At 35.3% G+C, this 18,893-nt stretch overlaps 1 long non-coding RNA gene across 1 annotated transcript; it reads right to left on the bottom strand.

Moving 5' to 3' along the window:
• Positions 1 to 10,423: 10,423 nt before the first annotated feature.
• On the bottom strand, positions 10,424 to 12,297 carry LOC130462430 (uncharacterized). Its single transcript, XR_008922617.1, has 2 exons — positions 12,177 to 12,297; positions 10,424 to 11,033 (listed from the first exon to the last, which is right to left on the bottom strand). It is a non-coding gene; the product is annotated as an uncharacterized lncRNA (long non-coding RNA).
• Positions 12,298 to 18,893: the final 6,596 nt, after the last annotated feature.

Genomic DNA, 18,893 nt, shown 5'->3' with positions numbered 1-18,893 from the left:
GTGAAACTCAACGATATAAGTAAGGAGTCCTTTTATGTCGTGGCAAAATCGATAGGTTTACCTAATAAGTTCTTAGACGTACCTATCAACCAAGAATAGTTTCTAAACTATTAGCAAAAGGCTTTTGCTTACCTAAGATGTTTTAGGATTAAGTCGACAAACTGTGCTTAGTTCTTCAATGATTTTAGGATCTTGGAATCATTTTATTCACACCTGCCGGAACACATAACTTGAATAAAATGCTTAATGAACATTGAATTATGCATGTATGCTAGAATTTAAGTTTATTAAGAGAAACTGTGAATGGTTATTTATTTGTTTATTCTTTTCAATTGTAGTTTTAAATATGGCAAACAACAATCAAAACATCATCATGGGTTCTGAGCTTATGGTCAAGCTGAACCTGGCAAATTTTCTTGAATGGGAAGCTAAGCTAGTTGAAATAGTCAAACTCAATGGACTTGATTGAGTATGTACTATCACATCCCATGCCAAGCTACTATGCCAGAGACATGACCCCTGAGAGATTTTACGCCTGGGATGCGGATCTCAAAAAGGTTTATGAGTCTCATGCTGAACAATATCCCTGATGATTGGGCTAGAAGGTTTGTAGCCTATGAACCTTTTACGCTCATCAAGAATCTGAGGGATATCTGTCGTGGAAGCACGGAGGACAGGGACCTGAACGTCCATGAGTTGATTGAATCAATGTCTGGTCTAAAGGTTAGTTCTCCCAACAGGTGTTATAGGATGGAGGTCCAAGAAACACATGTTCAGCTCTTTCGCACTAAACAGAGGGTAGGCGTCCCACTGAGGTACCATGTGGATCTTATGCGTTCATACTTTGATCGCCTAAGTCTACTAGGAACACCAATAAGCGAAAGGATGGCAGTCTCTATCTTGCTCAATTCACTACACAGTGGGTTTGGTCGCTTCAAGCAACTATACCTAAGTGAACCAAGAGAAGAAACAGTTGCAGAATTTGTTCACCTTGTCAGAAAGGCTGAAATAATACTGGACTGTGAAGCCAAAGATTTACTCAAGGCTAGAAGGAGACCGTTCAAGAAAAGTGGAAAGTCCAAGGGCGATGCTAAATCAAAGCAGGACAAGTCCACATCAAGCTGTCTTTATTGTGATGGAATAGGCCATTACAAAAGAGAATGTCCAAAGCTAAAGGAAGATCAGAAGAACGGAACAGTCGTTCCATCTTCAGGTATTTTCGTTATAGACTGTATACTTGCTAATTCAACTTCTTGGGTATTAGATACAGGTTGTGGCTCACACTTATGTTCCAATCCACAGGGACTAAGAAGAAGTAGAAAGTTAAGCAAGGGTGAAGTCGACCTACGAGTGGGAAATGGAGCACGGATTGCTGCATTAGCTGTAGGAACTTATTATTTGTCGTTGCCCTCCGCGCTAGTTTTGGAACTGGAAGAGTGTTTCCATGTTCCAAGTCTTACTAAAAACATCATTTCAGTTTCTTGCTTAGATGCAAAGGGATTTTCCTTTTTAATAAAAGACAATAGTTGTTCGTTTTATTTTAAACAGATGTTTTATGGATCTGCTAGATTAGTCAATGGACTTTATTTATTAGATCACGACAAAGAAGTATATAACATAAATACCAAAAAGGCCAAAAAGGATGATTCAGATCTCACCTATCTGTGGCATTGTCGATTAGGCCATATAAACTTGAAACGCTTAGAAAGACTTCAAAAAGGAAGGAATTCTAGAACCATTTGACTTAGAGGATTATGGTAAATGCGAATCATGTTTACTTGGCAAAATGACAAAGAAACCTTTCTCTAAAGTTGGAGAAAGAGCAAATGAACTATTGGGTTTAATCTATACAGATGTATGTGGACCAATGAGTACAAATGCTAGAGGTGGTTTCAGCTACTTTATCACTTTCACTGATGACTTCAGTAGATATGGTTATGTCTACCTAATGAAGCATAAGTCTGAATCCTTTGACAAATTCAAGGAATTTCAGAGTGAAGTAGAGAATCAATTAGGCAAGAAGATTAAGGCACTGCGGTCTGATAGAGGCGGTGAATATCTGAGCTATGAATTTGATGACCATCTGAAAGAATGTGGAATTCTATCAGAATTGACTCCTCCTGGAACACCACAATGGAACGGTGTGTCGGAACGGAGGAACATAACCTTGCTAGACATGGTCAGGTCAATGATGGGTCAGGCCAAACTTCCATTAGAATTTTGGGGACATGCACTAAATACAGCTGCACTCACTATAAATAGAGCTCCGTCTAAAGCTGTCGAAAAGACTCCATACGAATTATGGTTTGGAAAGCCTCCAAATGTGTCTTTTCTTAAGATTTGGGGATGTGAGGTATACGTCAAACGATTAATTTCAGACAAACTTCATCCAAAATCTGACAAATGTATCCTTGTGGGCTATCCAAAGGAAACAAAGGGGTATTACTTCTACAATACATCTGAGAACAAGGTGTTTGTTGCTCGAGATGGTGTCTTTTTGGAGAAAGATCACATTTCCAAAATGACAAGTGGGAGAAAAGTAGACCTCGAAGAAATTCGAGTCGAACAACAAACTCTAGAGAATGCTCAAGATGACATTCAGGATGAAACTCAGAGATCTTTAGAAGAATCTGGTGAGAATCATGGTCAATCTAGAAATGTTACCCCGCGTATATCGCAAAGATATAGATCTCAACCGGAAAGGTACTTAGGTATTTTGACGAACGAGAGCTATGACGTTCTATTACTTGAAAGTGATGAACCTGCGACTTACAAACAAGCTATGACGAGCCCTAGCTCCAAGCAATGGCAAGAAGCCATGCAATCTGAATTAGACTCCATGTCTGAAAACCAAGTATGGGATTTGGTCGATTTTCCAGATGGCGACCAAGCCATTGGAAGCAAATGGGTTTTCAAACTGAAAAAGGACAAGGATGGGAAACTTGAAGTTTTCAAAGCTAGATTGGTTGCAAAAGGTTACAGGCAAGTCCACGGTGTGGATTACGATGAAACCTTTTCACCAGTTGCAATGCTAAAGTCTATTCGGATAATGTTAGCAATCGCTGCATATTACGATTACGAAATATGGCAGATGGATGTCAAAACTGCTTTCTTAAACGGCGTTTTAACAGAAACTGTGTTTATGACACAGCTTGAAGGTTTTGAGGATCCAAAAAATGCTAAAAAGGTATGCAAGCTAAAGAAGTCAATCTACGGATTGAAGCAGGCATCCAAGAGCTGGAATATACGTTTTGATGAAGCAGTCAGTGACTTTGGTTTCATCAAGAACGCAGACGAATCTTGTGTATACAAGAAGGTCAGTGGGAGCAAAATTGCTTTCCTAGTATTATATGTCGATGACATATTACTTATCGGAAATGACATTCCTATGTTGAACTCTGTCAAGATTTGGCTTGGGAAATGTTTTTCGATGAAAGATCTAGGAGAAGCACAGTACATATTGGGCATCAAGATTTACAGAGATAGATCTAAAAAGATGATTGGACTTAGTCAAAGCACTTATATCAATAAGGTGCTTGATAGGTTCAAGATGGCAGACTCCAAGCGAGGCTACCTACCCATGTCTCATGGAATAACTCTAAGCAACACTCAGTGCCCAAAAACACTTGATGAGCGTAGACGAATGAATGGGATTCCATATGCATCATTGATTGGTTCAATAATGTTTGCTATGATATGTACACGCCCGGATGTTGCGTACGCACTCAGTGCTACGAGCAGATACCAGTCAGACCCAGGAGAGGCACATTGGACTGCTGCCAAGAATATTCTGAAGTACCTGAAAAGGCACAAAGATTACTTCCTGGTCTATGGTGGAGATGATGAATTAATTGTTAAAGGCTATACGGACGCAAGTTTCCAAACCGACAAAGATGATTTCAGATCACAGTCTGGGTTTGTCTTCTGCCTCAACGGGGGTGCATTAAGCTGGAAAAGTGCTAAGCAAAGCACCATTGCGGATTCTACAACTGAAGCGGAGTACATTGCTGCATATGAAGCAGCAAAGGAAGCTCTATGGCTAAGGAAGTTCATAAGTGAACTTGGTGTAGTCCCCTCCATTAAAGGACCAATAGCCCTGTATTGTGATAATAACGGAGCTATTGCACAGGCAAAAGAGCCTAGACACCACCAGAGAGTCAAGCATGTACTTCGTAGATTTCACCTTCTACGAGAGTTCGTTGAAAGAAAAGAAGTCGAGATAAACAAGATTGGAACTGATGACAACATATCAGATCCATTGACTAAACCTCTGCCGCAGGCGAAGCACAACTCGCACACTGCAGCTATGGGAATCAAGCATATTGGAGAATGGCTTTGATATTCCTGTTTAATGTTTTAAAGCTTTAGAGTTTAAATCTTTGTAAAACATTATTGGTTAATCATTCACAATAAATGAAAAGAATTCATTTTTCCATTTAATTTGTGGTTTATTAAATGATGAGTCCCTTCAATTTGACAATATATTCAAGATAGACTGTCAGGACCAGTCCTGTGACTAAGAAATGTCTATCAAGTGAACTTGAATGTCAAAGGTTGAAAATGGTCCCTAGTGGGAGTTTTTTATAAAATTGGACGCATAGAAAACGTTAGACGATTAGAATGCAAGATGACTAGTAGTTCTGTTTCTTGAACTATGTGGACATGGCAATGTCATAAGCATTTGCATAGATACTTACTTTGGGAAGACTAGTATCGGACAAGACCTATGAAACTTTACTGTAAGAGATGAAAATCTGTCATAAGTAAATTTCATTAAAAGTATTAGACACTAAATCCTCAATAACTGAGTGATTTGAGATTACTTGTTTGAGAACTGGTTACTTTGACGTTGACCAACCGTCGCACCGTAAAAGGAGGCTATAAAGGCAACGCTCAGGTAATCACCTATCAAACGAAGTCTAATCTCAAGATCGCAAGATTGGGATTGTCCTCCCATAAACCGGGATGAGATGCTTAAAAGTTGTACAAGGCCACTCGGAGAGCTAGAAACTGTGAAATGCATGGCCGTGCTCGGATGAATCATAGGCTATGATTATCTGTTTATTTGATCAGTTGAACTCTGAAACCGAGGAACCCCTCTGGACATAATAAGGATGACAACTCTTACCTTATGTTCAAGAGCAAGCATCGAGCGACAAAGGAATTAGGAAATGCACACTTGTCCCTAAGGACAAGTGGGAGACTTAAGGAAATAATGCCCTTGGTCCAAGTATGCATTCAATGTTAAGTCTAATAAATGCGGTTCAGTATTAATTAACAAGTTAATAATTCAGTGAGATCAAGTGAGCTGAATGCCTAGCTAGAGGCCGCTTCAGTTCAAGTGGAATTAATGATATTAATCCACAACTTACTCTTGACTGAACCCGTAGGGTCACACAAATAGTACGTAAACGGATCAAGTATTTAATGGCATTAAATACTCCATCTATGGATATTCGGAATCGACGGATCTTGGTTTCAGTGGGAGCTGAGATCGTCACAGGCAAGAAATGAATACTCCGGAAACGATGATATTGCCGGAAACGGAAATATGGATCGTATCGGAAATATAAATATTATCCAAGTCGTAGATGTTGCCGGAAACGGAAACATGGTACGTATCGGAAAATATTATCGGAAATGGAAATATTGCCGGAATCGGAAATATTGCCGGAAACGGAAATATTGTCAGAAACGGAAATATTATCGGAATCGGAAAATAATTCCGGAAACGGAAATATTAAATATTTGTTCGAAACGGAAATTAATTCCGAAATCGAAAATATTAAATATTGTTCGTATCGGAAATAAATTCCGGAATCGGGAATTTAATCGAAAGCGTATCGTACGAATTAGCATCGGACGAGGCTCGCTAGACGAAGGCCCAGCACGAAGCCAGGCCATCGCCCAGCAAGCCACACGCATCACCAACACACGCCAAAGCCTCGACCAGGCCCAGCGCAAGCCAGGCCCAGCCGAAGCCATGGGCGCGCGCGGATAGTAGCATGGGCCGAGCGCTGTGCGCTTAGCGTGGGCCGCAAGGCCTGCGCGGGTGTACGGTGCTCGTGCGATGCTCGTGTGCGAATCCTAAAGCTATCGGGATTCAATAAAAGATTAAATCCTAAACCTATTAGATAAAGTTTATTTAAATAGAGTCCTAGCAGGATTCTAATTAAATAAATAAGTATCCTAATAGGATTCCAATTCTCTTTCCATACCTCTATAAATAAGGGCCTAGGGTCATTGTTTATACATAAGTTTTCAAGTATTCAAAGCTAGGATTTTTAAGCACAAAAATCAGCCATAACTCTTGCCCATTTAGCCGAAAATAAGTAGCACCTTAAAGGCGATTCTAGTTGGTCAATCTTAAAGCGGATCCGGACGTGCTGTGGACTATCTACGGAGGGACGACACTTGGAGTCCTAAAGACTTGTTCTTGTTCGGTTCGGGCGCAGCTAGGGAAGGCACGCAACAAAGAGTATGCATCTAAACAATGCTAAATGATTATGTGTAAATAATATGTTTTCCTGGCTTTATGGTTTTTCCGCATGATTTATGAATTGTCATATGTATCATAACCTAACAGTACTCACTCAGGCGATTATACCATATACGCCCCGATTGTTTCAATCCAGAAAGAGATCTATTTAATTTTATGCAGTAATGTTCTCGAGAACTAGAATTCGCTGCTTCTGGCAGTTTATATCCTTCTAGGACTTTCGTATAAATGTCATTGTCCAGTGGTCCATATAAGTAGGTTGTGACTACATCCATGAAACGTAAGTCAAGTCCTTTTCTTATTGCCAGACTGATAAGGAATCTGAAAGTAGTTACATCCACCACAGGGGAGTATGTTTCTTCATAATCAATTCCAGGTCTCTGTGAGAATTCTTGTGCAACTAAACATGCTTTGTATTGCAAAATTTCTCCATCTTCATTCTTCTTTCGCACAAAGACCCATTTACGTCCCACTGGTTTTACACCTTTAGGTGTAAGGACTACTGGTCCAAATACTTATCTCTTTGCAAGAGATTTTAATTCTTCCTCAATTGCTTCCTTCCATTTTGGCCAATTATCACTTTGTGTACACTCTTCAATAGACTTTGGTTCTTGATCCTCATTTTCATCCATAACGTCAACTGCTACATTGCATGCAAAAATTTCATCAACGTCGATTTTATTTCGGTTCCGTTTTATTCAAGACATGACATAATTAGTTGATATCTCTTCATTGTCAGGTACCTGCATTTCTTCATTCGTCATGTCTAAAGTCTCTTTTGGAGATCCTTTAAAATTCTTTGCTTCCTCGGTCTGGCCATTATGAATCGCCGCTCCTTTTCTTTTTCGAGGATTCTTATCTTTGGAACCAATAGGTCTACCACGCTTCATGCGTGTTGTAGACTTAGTAGCAGTTTGGTATTGTCCTGCTAGGACATCAATTTTAATTGGAGAATTTACAGCTGGTATATGTGACTTGGTCACTCTATTTGGGTTAGTAAATGCGTCTAGAAATTTATTTGCTAAGCTTTGTAAATGAATTATCCTTTGTACTTCTAATTCACATTGTTTAGTACGAGGATCAAGTTGAGACAATGATAATTCATTTCAACCGATTTCCTTCTCTAGCTGTTAATTTTCTCCCCCTAATGTTGGAAAGACCGACTCATTAAAATGATAGTCTACAAATTGAGCCTTAAATAGATCCCATATGGATGGCTCTAGATATTTAATTATTGATGGAGATTCTGAAGGAAATAATGCCCTTGGTCCAAGTATGCATTCAATGCTAAGTCTAATAAATGCGGTTCAGTATTAATTATACAAGTTAATAATTTAGTGAGATCAAGTGAGCTGAATGCCTAGCTAGAGGCCGCTTCAGTTCAAGTGAAATTAATAATATTAATCCACATCTTACTCTTGACTGAACCCTTAGGGTCACACAAATAGTGCGTGAACGGATCAAGTATTTAAAGGAATTAAATACTCTATTTATGGATATTCGGAATCGACGGATCTCGGTTCCAGTGGGAGCTGAGATCATCAAAGGCAAATTATGAATACTCCAGAAGCGATGATATTGCCGGAAACGGAAATATGGATCGTATCGGAAATATAAATATTATCCAAGTCGTAGATGTTGCCGGAAACGGAAACATGGTACATATCGGAAAATATTATTGGAAATGGAAATATTGCCGGAATCGGAAATATTGCCGGAAACGGAAATATTGTCTGAATCGGAAATATTATCGGAATCGGAAAATAATTCCGGAATCGGAAATATTAAATATTTGTTCGAAACGGAAATTAATTCTGGAATCGGAAATATTAAATATTGTTCGAATCGGAAATGAATTCCGGAATCGGAAAATTAATCGGAAGCGCGTCGTACGAAATAAACATCGGACGAGCTTGCTAGACGCAAGGCCCAGCACGAAGCCAGGCCCACGCCTAGCAAGCCCAGCGCGCAAGGCATAAGCAGCAACAGCCAAAGGCACGCAAGGCCCAGCGCAAGGCCAGGCCCAGCGCGCCATGTGCTGCGAGCAGACGCGGGCTGCGAGCACTCGTGGGCTGCGAGCCGTTCGTGGGCTTCTCTGCGCGCGGACATGGCCTGCACTCTTGTGGGCCGTGCGCGTGTGTGTGTTGAAGTTCGTGCATGCATCCAATCCTTAAGAAATTAGGATTAGATTAAAAAGATTAATTTCCTAAAGTTACTAGTTTTAAGTAAAGTCTAATTCTAATAGATTTAATAGATTTAGATTACTTGAAACCTAGTAGACTTCTAATTCCATTATCCCTACCCTATAAATATGTAATGGCTTTCATAATTTATGAACACATAATTTCAAGTATTCACCTAGTTTTAAGGATTAAAACTAACAATAATATTGCCTCAAATATTCTAATAAATCATAATACCTTAGGTGCAATTCTAGTTAATTAAATCTAAGGCGGATCCGAACGTGCTGTGGACTATCTACGGAGGGACGACATTTGGAGTCCTAAACTTGTTCTTGTTCGGTTCGAGAGCAGCTAGGGAGGGCACGCTACAAAGAGTATGCATCCTAAATTATGCTAATTGTTATGTGACAATTAATTTGGATTCCTGGCTTTATGGTTTTTCCGCATGAAATATATATGATTTATATGTATCATAACCTAACAGATTCAAATCCAACATATACTCCTAACCTCCTTTAAGGACCCATCTTAGAACGCTATGGTGGAGCAATTGGAACATATACAACACATCCAAAAAATTTCGGATGGGAAATATTTGGTTCCTGACCAAAAAACCAATTGTGATGGGGAGAAGTTTTGATTACTCGTTGGCCTGATGCGAATTAATGCTGCTGCACGTAATATATCATGTCCCTAAGCAGAGATTGGGAGTTTGGACTTCATAAGTAATGGTCTAGCAATCAACTGGAGACACTTGATTAATGATTCAGCTAGGCCATTCTGTGTATGAACATGAGCTACAAGATGTTCAACACCTTATCCCAACGGACATGAAATAATCATCAAAATCATGAGAAGTAAATTCACTAGCATTATCAAGACGAATTGATTTCATAGGGAAGTCTGGAAAATGTGCTCATAATCTAATCAACTGAGCAAGTGGTCTCGCAAACGCCAGGTTGCGAGTTGATAACAAGGATACATGTGACCATCTACTCGATGCGTCAATTAAAACTATAAAATATCTAAATGTTCCACATGGTGGGTGAATTGGCCCACAAATATCTCCTTGTATACGTTCTAGAAAAATGATTGATGCAAAATTTATTTTGGCTGGTGAAGGTCGTATTATCAACTTGCTTTGTGAGAAAGAATCACATGAGAAATAATTAGGAAGAATCTTCTGGTTCTTCAATGAATGTCCACAAGAACATTCAAGTATTTTTCGCATCATTATTGAACCGGGGTGGCCCAACTGGTCATGCCAAATAGTGAAATTATTTGTAAACTTCTGGTTTATTGTAGCATATGTTTCAATTGTATTGATTTTAGTGTAGTACAAACCAGTGGAGAATGCAGGTAATTTCTCCAAAATATGCTTAGTGCCTTGGGTAATACTCGTGATGTGAAGGTATTCAACATTTCCTTCACTTATTGTCTCAACGTGATATCTATTATGTAGAAAATCTTTAAAGCTCAATAAATTTCTTCGAGACTTGGGAGAATATAATGAATCAACAATTTAAAATTTCGTTCCCATAGGCAATAATATATTTGATCTTCCGGAGCCTTCAATTATCTTTGTAATACCAGATATAGTACTCACAATAGTTTCTTTCATTGTCAAATGAGAGAAATATATCTTGCTTTTCAGTATGGTATGAGAAGTTGCATGTCTTCTAGGCATAAATCTTCACCATTCATTGCTAACTGAACTTGAGGAGTATTCATGTTCTTTAAATAAATGAAATAACAATAAGAATAACTTAATAATCAAAATTTAACAATGTCATATGAAATCATAGTTTAAACAAGTAAAATTCAAAATAAAATAACATGAATCCAAGGAAACAAAGTTTTATTCTTTAAATGACCATAATCGAATCTAGGAACTAATTATTCCCTTCAGAGGTAGTGAAGAAATTAACAACTTCCATGTGTGTTGTATTGCCACAATCAAAGTCACCTTCGCCATCTTCGTACACAAGATTTGTTTCAAATTTCTTTTCCTTTTGCTTCAATGATTGTTGATAGAGCTCAACCAAGTGTTTTGGTGTACGACATGTACGAGACCAATGACCTTTTCCTCCACAACGGTAACATACATTGGTCACATTCTCATTTCTATCTTTTTCTTGTTTGTTACCATCTTTATTGTCCCACTTCTGGTGGGAATACGCGTTCTTGAATGAACCACCTCGGCCACGACCATACACGTATCCACGTCCACGTCCATGACCACTTTCGTGACCATGTCCTCTACCACTATTGTTGGTGTGGTATTTGTCTTTCCCATTATGGGATGTCGCATTCGCTTCAGGGAATGGAGCATAACTAGTTGGATGTGATTCCTGATTTTTCATCAATAGCTCGTTATTTTGCTCAGCCACAAGGAGACAAGATATAAATTCAGAATATTTCTTAAATCCCTTTTCACGGTATTGTGTCTGCAGGACAACATTGTTTGCGTGAAAAGTATAATATGTTTTCTCCAGCATTTCTTCATTAGTGATTTTCTCTCCACATAGTTTCAATTGTGAAGTAATTCTAAACATAGCTGAGTTATATTCACTTACAAACTTAAACTCTTGTAGTCTTAAATGTAAACAGTCATAACGAGCTTTAGGTAATATCACAGTTTTCTGGTGGTCATATTTTCCTTTAGGTTACTCCAAAGGACTTGTGGATCTTTTATAGTCAAGTATGCAATCTTAAGGCCCTGATGAGGTGATCGCGAAAAAATATCATAGCCTTAGCTTTGTTTTGACTTGTTGCTTTATTTCCTACTTTGATTGTATCACCAAGGTCTTTCGCATCTAGATGAATTTCAGCATCTAACACCCAAGACAAATAGTTCTTTCCAGTAATATCAAAGGCCGCAAATTCAAGTTTTGTAAGATTCGACATAATTCACAATACAAAATAATAATACTATTAATTGAATAGTTTTCTTTTCAAGGATAATAGCGGATGAACAAAAATTATAAGAATTTTAAATACAAACAAAATTCAATAGTAACTTCCGGAGTAACAAATTGATAATTACGGAGTTGCTATTCACAATAATTGTGACCAAGTTGCTATTCACAAGAATTCACGATGAACATAAAAAATCAAACTATGACAAATTTACATAGTAACCGCAAATTATAAGAATTGTGAATACAATAAAAATTTATTTAAATTAATAGCAACTTGGTATCGAATTGATAATTACGGAGTAACTGCTTGCAATCGGGACACATAATATTGACAGTCCTAATGCATAATATTCTTTCAATATGAAATTACCATTAATATATAATTGAACACAAGTTAGAGAAATCAAACAATACACTTGCAATTCTATCCCCAAACTTAACACAATTAGTACTTTCATACTACTTGTATACTAATACCGCAAAAACAATTGCCGCAAGGTATTAAGTGACCAAAACAAAGAATCACATAACAATATCAATTGATTATTAATTAAACGATAGATATTGACTTACAATTGCAATGGCGTTTCATGCTATTTCCACTTTATTCCGTCGAAGAAAATTTGCTTTATTTTCCCGACAATGAATTGACAATGGTGTTGATAACGTGTTGTGAATACACAAGAGAGATAAGAGAGAAAATAGTGTTGTGTGTATTATTCCATATAGTACCGGGTATATATATGGTATAATAGTTAGGGTTTTACTGAACCCTAAAATATTCCGGAGATACTGACGGGGTATAATGGGCATCCATATTACATATCGTAACATGATAAATATTCTCTATTAAACCTAAAAAGTTGATTATATGTTATTTAATAAAATAATATCCATGTCATTTTACTATTTTGACTTAGATAATATATTAACAAAATATAATTTTTTTTTGGTGTTAGCACCCGGTTCATCCTTAGGGCTAATCCGGATTTGGGGCGAATTTTAGGTGGATAGGTTCCAGTCCCCTCCATTGTTGTTGCGTATATGGACATATATTTCTGCACGTAAGCATAGACTTAAGTAATTATTGCACAAATGTTTCAATTATCTACGCTATTATATAATAAATTATGACAAATTAACTTGCAAATATGAAAATGCTAATATGTTACTTGATTACTTAAGCCATGAAATTTGAAAATTATGGTTTTTTTAATACAGTTATAATTTCTATACTACGTATATATATATATGTATATATATATATATATATATATATATATATATATATATATATATATCATCATGAATGTCACAACCAAAGAGTTTTTATATTGGCAGACAATATTTTTTTATTAATGTCGTTTGTCATATATTATAAGATAAAACAATGGTCTCCAGTATAATTAATATGAGTGATACGAGTGCATTATTCGAGGTATGGCATAGTCATATACACTAGGGGTGTGCAAAAATATCCGATCCGTTTGACCCGATGAGAAAATCTGATGATCCGATCCGAAATTTTGGATATCCGATCTGGTTTTAAATTTCGGATATTTCGGATCGGATATCCGAAAAATAAATTGGATTTTCGTACCGAATTCAGATCAATTTTTTTTTTCTTTTCATTTCGGATATCCAAAATATCCAAAATATTTCAATATTTTAAAAAAAACAATAGAAAAATCCAATAATCCGATCCAAATTATCGGATATTTGATCCGATTTTAAGGTTACTGGTATTTCGGATCGGATATCCGAAAAAGTTTAGTTTAAAACGTGATTATTTTTCTAATTTTGTTAAAATTCGGATAGTTTTCGGATTTTCAGATATCCGGATTTTCTGGATATCCGAAACTTTCGGATCACATTTCCCCGATAGGAAAATTTCGGATTGGATCCGATATCCGAAATTGAACACCCCTAATATATACATAGTAACACTTTGGGTAGTATTCGTATATGGAGAATGATTATCAAAGTATATCATCTACTATTGACAATCTAAATATGTATATTCAAAAAGGCATTTATATGCGTAAATTTGCAATCATAGCATACATTGCCAATAGTGTGTGTAATTAATTTTTTTTTTTGACATAAGCTAAGTGTGTAATTAATATCAAACTATATAAAACGTAAAATATATTCTTAAATGATAATTCATATTGCCGTGAATAATCATGACTATCTTAAAGTATTTGCACGACTCTTTTCTAAAATCTGCTTAGCTTGCCCACATATATGACTATCTAAAGATATTTGAATTGCCAAATATAGTTAGATTTATATGACTATCTACATCATTTAACAAAAACACTAAATATTGAGCTCTATTATATAAGGGAAGAGGGGATGATTTGGTGTCCAGGTAAAATGATTAAAATACACTCATTAAGCTACTACTAAACTACATTACCTCTATTATAAAAGGAAATGACTTAAATCAAGAAAAAAAAAAAGCATGTCGACAGTATAAAGAAGAAAATAATCAATAAAACTTACAAAGGTCCCCCTAAAAAACTTAGAGTAATAGTAAATGTTGAAATTAAAATTTGTGATTGATTTTCTAATTTGGTATACCATAAATCAAAGCATAGCATAGCATAGCACACTCGAAAATCAACACATATTCATGAAAATAAGGGCATCAAATAATTTCATCTTTTTTATTCCTTTGAAATTCTTCTAATTTTTTTATGCATTTATTTTACTTCAAACTTCTTTTATTTTATCTCAATATGCAATTATTAATTTGTTTACTAAAGTTAATAAAACTAATACGTATTAAATTCGTTTCTTCTTTTATAAAGCTAATGCTTTAAGAGTCACAATTACAATGTAAGTAATTAAGGGAATAAATACTTAATTTATCCTTAAAATTCCGCATTTTAGAACCAACAATAAATTTCAAAGCACATGCAATCCGTCAAAAAACAAAAAATGCAAGAACCTAACATGTATGGACTCAAGTAAATTTTGAATTGACTTTTAATTGTAATTGACTGTGAATGAAGCTAATTAAAGAAATAATTGATTATAAATTTTATTCAATGAAATTGTCATTTCAAATGAAATCACATTGTTAAGAAAGTAATTATTTATTTAAGGAATAGACTTAAATAAGCAAAGTAAATAAGTTGATCAAATTGAAAATTTAGAAAAAGAAGAAATAAAGGAAATACTTCGTAATTAATAAAAACTACTTATGATAAAATTTTCTAAAAAAACATAGATTAAAATTAATATTGAGATTCCTCTCGAACTAAAAACAATTAGTTTGTGCAAGTATTTAAAACAGTGGTAGTATTATGTTGGAGAAGTATGCAGACTACTCTTCTCCCTCTTTGTGTGATTAAAATGAGCAAAGTGAAATTAGAAAGAAAATAAATATTAGATCAAACACGAAGATTTTGGTGACGCGGAAAACCCTCTTAAAAGAGAAAAACCGCGGGACGGAAGTCCAGTGCAAACTTGCCTTCTACTATATGTACTAGTAGGGATACAATGAATTACAATTCTCACTCAATAGTGGCTCTCAAAATTTTTCTCTCACTTGGAAGAACTTGCTTGCCTGTTCTATCTAAAAAAGCCTTTCAAAGTCTCAATATATAGGAGAACAATGGGGTCACTTATGAGCTACATAATTAGCTTCATAAAACCACTAATTAATTAGTGATCTTTGGCATCCTAGCTTTAGTTCACGGGAGATCATTTGGCTAGAAGAAAAACCAAGCATCATACATAAATGGGTGAAGTTAACACAATAAAATGCATTGATCTTGACATGTTCCTCCATTGTTGATTCATCATTAACAATCTTATTTTCAGCTTCTCTATATTCCTTATGTCTAACTACTGGAAAAGGGCCAGGATAACGGGAATTACTAACCTTAGACATGATGCCCCATGGTTGCTTGGTGTCTTTGATGGTCCTATCCTCGAAAAACACAACATCTCGGCTTCTAATAATTCTCCCACCATGCCAAAACTTCATAGTAATATCAGCAAACACACCAGATTTCATGATAACCTGCAATTCAGTAATATAAGGAGGTAAGTTTATCTAATTAAGTAAAATATATTCAAGAATGGAAGAGACAAATCCCCTGTTTTTTGTTCAAGAGAGATGGACCACCAAATTTTAAGTCCTTGTATCTAATGCTCGGATAGTGTTAACCCAGAATAAGAGAGAAAGCTACCCATCCCCCCCTCTCTGTATGGAAAATCCAGTATGTTGACTCACATCCAACCCCAATTGCCCCCCTCTCTAGTGACAGCCAGACTCAATAAACACATAGATTTGTCATTTGTGTATCACTCCACCAGTCAGCACTGTAACTACGGTAGTACTCCACGAGAATTATAAGCCACATATGATATTACACATTAAGCTTCCAGCTTACAATTGGATACTTATCCAACTTACAAGTTTGGTAATTAATTGAAATTATTGCACTAATCTTAGCACACAAGAAGATGATATTACTTTACTACAAGGGCTTTAGCCCATAAAGTTTGTTACTACCCAAAATAAGAAACCAAAATGCAGGGCAATAATCACTGAAATCGTAACAAACTTCCCAATCTTCCATGGATTCCCGAAAAATTCCAGAAAACCAATCGCAACACTTGTACAATCAACGTCCAAAAGGAGATACGAAGAGTACTCCTAAGAAACCCATAAACTAAATACTCCAATTGCAATCCATAAGCCCATTTTAATAAAATTTGCACTTTAAACATTTTTATGGGTATTCTTTTAGTGCTCTGTTTATTGCAATTTGGCTAAAAGTTGGGAAATTAAGCCACTTTCAGTGAGAAATACACCTCATGACACCTCTTTTATCTAAAAAATAATTAAGCAACTGCTTCAATTCAAAAAGTTCAGTTAACCCGGTAAATTAGCGAATTTCAGTTTCCAATTTTCAATTGAGCCCCAATTCAATTCAATTAACCCAACTCAATTATGAAATTTTGTTAATGATTCTTCCCACCAACAACGAAATTTACCCAAGAATAAGAATTTCATTCCTATACTCAAGAAAATTGCATTTTAAAGTAATAAAACTAACCCATAATTCATAATACAAAAAATTAGGGTTATCAAATCATACCTGCGAATTTTTCTTGGAGAATGAATTAATTGCTCTTTAATCCTTGAATTGATGCGTCTCTATCAATTTTCCTCGATGATTTCATCAATAAAGAGGAAGGTACGAAGGTAAGCTCAGTTATGGCAATTGCAGAGAACAACGATCTACCAAACTGTTGAATGCGTCGAGCGACAAAACTTTGAATACCCTTATTTTATTTTTATTTTTCTATGTTTGTGTTATAAGTGAAGAAATTGTGAAGTGGAAGGTATGTGTCATTAGTTAATGCCACGTATATGTATTTTTGGAGGGAAAAGTGAAAGCTTACCTGCTGATCATTAAACTAGCCAGTTACCGGTAATGCAACTTGTTAAAAGTAAATTGATATAAAAGGTTAACTTAATCAAATATAATTAAAAGTTAGACTTAATATTAATAAATAGGACAAAGGTTGACTTATTCCCAACAATTATTCCTTTAATAAAATAATATCCATGTCATTTTACTATTTTGACTTAGATAATATATTAACAAAATATAATTTTTTTTTGGTGTTAGCACCCGGTTCATCCTTAGGGCTAATCCGGATTTGGGGCGAATTTTAGGTGGATAGGTTCCAGTCCCCTCCATTGTTGTTGCGTATATGGACATATATTTCTACACGTAAGCATAGACTTAAGTAATTATTGCACAAATGTTTCAATTATCTACGCTATTATATAATAAATTATGACAAATTAACTTGCAAATATGAAAATGCTAATATGTTACTTGATTACTTAAGCCATGAAATTTGAAAATTATGGTTTTTTTAATACAGTTATAATTTCTATACTACGTATATATATATATATATATATATATATATATGTATATATATATATATATATATCATCATGAATGTCACAACCAAAGAGTTTTTATATTGGCAGACAATATTTTTTTATTAATGTCGTTTGTCATATATTATAAGATAAAACAATGGTCTCCAGTATAATTAATATGAGTGATACGAGTGCATTATTCGAGGTATGGCATAGTCATATACACTAGGGGTGTGCAAAAATATCCGATCCGTTTGACCCGATGAGAAAATCTGATGATCCGATCCGAAATTTTGGATATCCGATCTGGTTTTAAATTTCGGATATTTCGGATCGGATATCCGAAAAATAAATTGGATTTTCGTACCGAATTCAGATCAATTTTTTTTTTCTTTTCATTTCGGATATCCAAAATATCCAAAATATCCAAAATATTTCAATATTTAAAAAAAACAATAGAAAAATCCAATAATCCGATCCAAATTCTCGGATATTTGATCCGATTTTAAGGTTACTGGTATTTCGGATCGGATATCCGAAAAAGTTTAGTTTAAAACGTGATTATTTTTCTAATTTTGTTAAAATTCGGATAGTTTTCGGATTTTCGGATATCCGGATTTTCTGGATATCCGAAACTTTCGGATCACATTTCCCCGATAGGAAAATTTCGGATTGGATCCGATATCCGAAATTGAACACCCCTAATATATACATAGTAACACTTTGGGTAGTATTCGTATATGGAGAATGATTATCAAAGTATATCATCTACTATTGACAATCTAAATATGTATATTCAAAAAGGCATTTATATGCGTAAATTTGCAATCATAGCATACATTGCCAATAGTGTGTGTAATTAATTTTTTTTTTGACATAAGCTAAGTGTGTAATTAATATCAAACTATATAAAACGTAAAATATATTCTTAAATGATAATTCATATTGCCGTGAATAATCATGACTATCTTAAAGTATTTGCACGACTCTTTTCTAAAATCTGCTTAGCTTGCCCACATATATGACTATCTAAAGATATTTGAATTGCCAAATATAGTTAGATTTATATGACTATCTACATCATTTAACAAAAACACTAAATATTGAGCTCTATTATATAAGGGAAGAGGGGATGATTTGGTGTCCAGGTAAAATGATTAAAATACACTCATTAAGCTACTACTAAACTACATTACCTCTATTATAAAAGGAAATGACTTAAATCAAGAAAAAAAATAAGCATGTCGACAGTATAAAGAAGAAAATAATCAATAAAACTTACAAAGGTCCCCCTAAAAAACTTAGAGTAATAGTAAATGTTGAAATTAAAATTTGTGATTGATTTTCTAATTTGGTATACCATAAAT

This window comes from Spinacia oleracea, chromosome 6 (genome assembly GCF_020520425.1).
Source record: "Spinacia oleracea cultivar Varoflay chromosome 6, BTI_SOV_V1, whole genome shotgun sequence".
Classification (NCBI taxonomy): domain Eukaryota; kingdom Viridiplantae; phylum Streptophyta; class Magnoliopsida; order Caryophyllales; family Amaranthaceae; genus Spinacia; species Spinacia oleracea.
The sequence above is the reverse complement of the archived record's forward strand: the minus strand, read 5'-3'. Positions and strand labels throughout refer to the sequence as shown.